Consider the following 6000-nt stretch of genomic DNA (forward strand, 5'->3'; position numbering starts at 1 on the left):
TTGGAAGAGAGATACCGTCTTTGTTATCCTCCTACGCGGCCCTTCTACCCAATTAAATTGACATCCAGCCTTGTTGTTTCATGACAGAAAAGTGGTTAATTGTCCCAGGTTGTAGCCATTGTTAACACGAGGTAGCAGTGGCAGGTGAAGGATGCCCCTACGGCCAAGAGTGTAATAATAAAAAATTGTGAAGTTGTAGGCGACACGTAGCGACATGCAAACATCACTCAAACACCGAGGGAATTGCCCGTACTCGCACACACTACCACTCTCCGCCGTACCAGTGTTCTTCATGATGTAGCAGTAAACACGTCATCAATTTTTCATTTCTGTTTGGTTCTCAGCACAATGGGATGTGTCATGGACCATCATTCTTTCGTTAATAAAAGAAGGTCACACTTTTGATTGTTACAACTGATTGCATTTTACATTTTCATCTTGACCGCATCAGTTTCGATGTGTGGCTTTTGATTTTAGCTCTTTCAAGACCGGGCGCACTATGTTCCCAAAGTTGAACATGGTGTATACACAAAGTTTTGCCCGAAAAATTGCAACCGCTGTATCCGATCACAACCAAATTAAGTTATCGGATTTGTTTTCAAGTATTTATCTACAGTCATGTTGTGAAAATGGGGCTACATGAATGTAAATTTTTAATAATTTTTTTGACTGCATCAGTGTGATACTTTGATTAATAAAGGCTATGTAAACTTTTGTTGTTGTTAGCATAACAACTTACTTGGTAACGAGCATTTGAGAGCTGTTCATAATATAAAACATTGTGAAAATCGGCTCCTTTTAAAGTAACGTAGTTTTTGAGAAAGAGAAAATTTCTCACTCAAATAGTAATTCAGCTTGAAGTCTTTTAATAATGTTAATAGCAGTGGACACTATTGGTAATAACTCAAAATAGTTATTGTCATAAAACCTTTCTTGATTACGAGTAATGGGGAGAGGTTGATAGTATAAAACATTGTGAGATACAGCTCCCTCTGAAGTGACGTAGTTTTCGAGAAAGAAGTATTTTTCCTTGAATTTGATTTCGAGACCTCAGATTTAGAATTTGAGGTCCCGAAACCAAGCATCTGAAAGCACACAACTTTGTGTGACCATGGTGCGACAAGGATGTTTTTTCTTTCATTAATATCTCGCAACTTCGACGACCGATTGAGCTCAAATTTTCACAGGTTTGTTATTTTATGCATATGTTGAGATACACCAATTGTGAAGACTAGTTTTTGACAATTACCATTAGTGTCCAGTGTCTTTAAGGTATATAAAACGTATAAATTGCTAAGCTGCGGTTGATTAATACCCAAAACTTAGATTATACATCATTCTATACACTGCCCACATAAAACGCTGAAATAAGGTTGTTTGTCATTTTATGAATAATCCCAAGCGAATCCTTTGTTTTTTCCCTCAACGTTGGCCCGCAAGGTAAAATCGTTTGACGGAAATTGCTGCACAAACTGGGACCAAACGCACTCTTTATTCAAAAAAATAAGGGAGGGGGACACGGATGTAAAAAAGAGGGACATAAATCTTCAATCCATATTATAATGATGGGAGCATTGCTTTAGGATGTAACAACCGACTTTACATAGCTTGACATTTTCTACAGTTGTCGAGTCAGTGTGACAGCTCCCATAGGCATGTATCCAGTAATTAGGACATCGTTCTTTAAACTAATTCAGGTGCAATCGCCTGATGGGGGCTTCGGCGTGGAGTGACGGTATAGTTGCAGGCGCAGACTAAAACTTCTCGAACTGATCTCACCATCTGGAAGGTGTTTTTTTTTTTGCTCGCCTGGGGGTGTCACAGCCTTAGAGTCGCGGTCATAGAGTTTGCGAGTTTCAAGTGGGCAAGAGGTGCCAAGTTAAGGCCCACCATAGCCAAAGGTTGTTGTTTTAGAAAGTCCTGCAAAACGGGTTCTGCGAACATAGCCTCCCGAAACAGAGTAACAGGCTAGCTAACCCGCTCAGTGTTTAGACCATACTAATATTATGCATAGATGTTTGGTGAAGTCTTTTCACGGGTTCGGTGTGCCCCAATTCTTCGCCAAAATATCAATACAATTCATGGGAAGCGGCAGAGGAGATTACCTTAAAGGCACTGGACACCTTTGGTGTTTTTTCAAAGACCACTATTCACTTTATGTTTCTCAACATAATATGCACAAAATAACAAACCCGTGAACATTTGAATTCAATTGGTCGTCGAAACTGAGATAAATGGAAGAAGAAAAAAAAACCCACCCTTGTCGCACGTTGTTGTGTGCATTCAGTTGGTTGATTTCGGGACCTCAAAATCTAATTCTTAGGTCTCGAAATCAAATTCGTTGAAAACTACTTCTTTCTCGAAAACTACGATACGATAGAGGGAGCCGTTTCTCACAATGTCTTATACTACCAAAAGCTCTGCATTGCTCGTTACCAAGTAAGTGTTTATGCTAACAATTATTTTGAGTTGTTACCATAAGTGTCCACTGCCTGTAAGGATTTGCTACTCTTTTGTTTTTGAATGAACCACAAGAAAACCATGACTAGAGCTGGACTAAGTGACCTAACCTAACGAAAAATAGTAACAAAAATACAAAAATAAAATACAAAAAATAATAAACCTGCCCAATAAGTCAAAATGCCTAATATTGTGGGGGATGTTTCAAACAAGCCGTATGGTTTATGCGTTCACCATAATGTTTGTATGAGATTAAGTAATGTCAACTCTCCTTACGGTCAAGGGAGATGGATTGTAATCATAAGAAGAAAAAAACCGAAAATAAATAAATCAATTGTTACCTAAAATAATAAACAATCTGAAATCAAAACATTTTCTGAAAATCCCAACCGATATCAAGATTTGCTGTCAATTGCTGTTGACGACATCTCTCAAAGGAATTGATCGAAAAGGCAGAAGGTTGGACTGTCCGTTCCGCTTAACACGCATTAAATCACACGAAACCCCCATTAATTACCAGACGACATGCACGGCAACAGAACGTAGAGTCTCCACCCATCCATAGCTGTCCGAATGGAGATCAATAAACACAAAGTTACTATAAACATATTGTATTAATTAAGTGGCAATATCGCGTTAGTTAATGTTTGAAAAGAAAGTTGTGACGATTTACGACCAACTTCGCACCAAAGCGACATACACATGTTCATGAGGCCCAGGAACATAATTACTTTCGGGGGGAGCGTTGTGATCAAGTGAAAGGCACTGGGACTATAACATTATTCTCACCTGGTGTATCCATATGCATAACACTACATATCTGGTGAAGATTTTTGCTCGAAGTTCCAAAAAAATACTGAACAAGTTCGTCTGCGTTCAGACGCCTGAGAAAGGCTTCAGGGCCAAATTTCATAGAGCTGCTAAGCACACAAATTTGCTTATGAAATTTCTTCCTTGATAAAAGCAGAATAACAAACGCGATTTCCACGTGATTTTCAGGATAAGCAAACAACTTTAACAGCTGAGTACTAGTAACAATCAATATGCAACAAATGGAAGTTTGGTTGGTCATCCTGTTTTTACCAAGGAAAAAATGTCATGCTTAGCAAATTTTTGTGCTGAGCAGCTCTTTGAAATTTTGCCCACGTCTGAAGTCTTTCTTTGATTCAAATATTTTAGTGAGAAAAAGCTTCGTTACTACAGTAGTTTTTTTTTTTACAATGTTTATACTATCAACAGCTATATGTTGCTCGTTACCAAACTTGTCCATTGCCCTTCAATGCAAAACATCCTCCCTTCTGATGCTTTACACACCAGGGTGTTTTCGGGATGTAGGATAGGGAAATAACTCATTTAACTTTTCGTTTTTCTCCTCAAACAAATGAATACAAAACGGCCTTTCGCAGTGGCCTCCCTTGCGGGGGCAAGTGTTACAGTGAAACTCACGGTCAATAGCACAACGGACTTGTCCAGTGAAATGCAAAACATCATCCCCCTCTGATGCCTTTCACCGGGGAGTTTGACGATTTGGAACAGACTCCCTTCATTTTTCGTTTTTCTTCCTAAAACGGCCTTTCGCTGTGGCCTCCCTTGCGGGGGCAAGTGTTTTAGTGAAACTCACGGTCAACAGCACAACGGACAGTATCTGACACTCACTCGTGCCGATTACCACTTTGCCTCCAGAGCCTTGTTTCACGACTGGACAGGTAGCTCATTAAATAGAGTCAGTGGCACAGAACTTAATGTGGTTGGTGGTTTTGCTTGTAATTAGCTCGTCACGACCCGTGAACCGCCCGACACCTTTCGGAGCAAGTGAGGCGGGCACAGTTTGAAAGTGCAGTATAGCTATTTGGGTGTCGAATGTTGAGGGGGAATTGGGAAATAGATTCATGTCTTATTACAGTAGTCACGATCGAACGAATCACAAATCCATCAATGCTGGACAGAAATATTAAACAAGAGTTGAATGGCAATTTATGGGTTGGCGTTTTTCATTCGGTAACTAAATGTGTTGCCGTCTGACTAAAACAAAACAAAAACCAAGACGTTTACACTGGCACCGTACTAACATCAATCTCTTCTTTTTTTCAGGTAGTAGCTAATTACTTTGGACAGAGGTCTTCCGAGGCTTTGCAACTTGAAGTATGCATCCATTATACTGCACACCTTCCCAAAAAGAATTAAAGGAACATTACAGAATTGGTTTTTGCTAACAGTGTAAGCACAATCCACTTTATACATAAACTGACAAACCTGTAGAAGTTTGAGATCGATCGGCCATCTGGGTCACGAGAGAATAGTGAAAAACCGATTACAAATTTTCCATTGCATCGATGCAAAAATAAAAATGAATAAAACGCTCTCTGAGCGATAAACTCCAAACGCGAAGTTAGATTATTTTCTCTCTCATCAAGTATGACATTTCAGACAGAAATATTTCAAGGGATGTTTTCAACTATCATCGTCATTACACCGTATAGTTAGATGTAAATCTGTGATCTTCACGATTTTTGTTTCTTATACCAATTCTGTAACGTTCCTTTAAATGTTCTAAATGCTGATCATAATAACGATACTCGTAGGCCACTGGTCAGCAGTAATTGGAAATAAATAAATAATGGACTGAACCAACTAATTTATATCTCTCGCCATAGTACTGAAATCAGTTCGATGTGACCGAAACGAGGCTTGAAGTTAAACAATAGTCTGGTGCTATGTTTACGTAATGCGAATTGTTGGTTATTTCTTTCTTTATATAGGAAACACGACATAATGAGGCTTACATGACATCTTTAGAATGATACAAATAATATTCACTTACAAATCGTACATTATCTGAAACAACATTTTTGCAAGAGCACCGATTCGCAAAGACAAAGTCCAGGATCATTTTGGTTGTGGTCGGATGCAGATTGATGTTATTGTTCTGTTTTCTTAGGTCAAGTGGTAATGAATTCCATAGACTAATGAACACTGGCCATGGGTAGTTAACTACTTCTCATTCATCCCCATGCTGCAATTCTGGTAAAAAATTCCCCTTAAATCCACATGCATGAGTTGTGTCCAAGTCAATCTATTATTCGCCTGAATTTGTGTCAATATTTGTATATTCCAAAGGAAAATTACGAGATGTCAAACTTGTTGTTATCATGGGAACTTATATCTACAATTGGTGTAACATTGTGGGTAATTTATAATTCTGCCAGGACGTGAACAACTATAAAGCAACATACTTTATAACCCTGTTGCAAGGTGTGTCACATTGCAGAGGCAATTGTTCAAATTAATAATAATAATAATAAGAAGAACACTTTAAGATACAATGCACTGGTATCCATCACAAGTGATGCTCATTGCACAAGGAATGAAACACACACATCTATGTGAAACGCAGCAGTGAAAAAATTGGTTTGAGAGCCTCATCCAACTTATGATTATATGACATAATTATATTATATATGACGGGTAATTACAATAAGAAACAGGTTGTTCCAAAGTGGTGACAGAAGTGCAAGAACATTCATTGGACAACTCTTTTAG

The sequence above is a fragment of the Asterias rubens genome, chromosome 7 (assembly GCF_902459465.1).
Source record: "Asterias rubens chromosome 7, eAstRub1.3, whole genome shotgun sequence".
In the NCBI taxonomy this organism is placed as follows: domain Eukaryota; kingdom Metazoa; phylum Echinodermata; class Asteroidea; order Forcipulatida; family Asteriidae; genus Asterias; species Asterias rubens.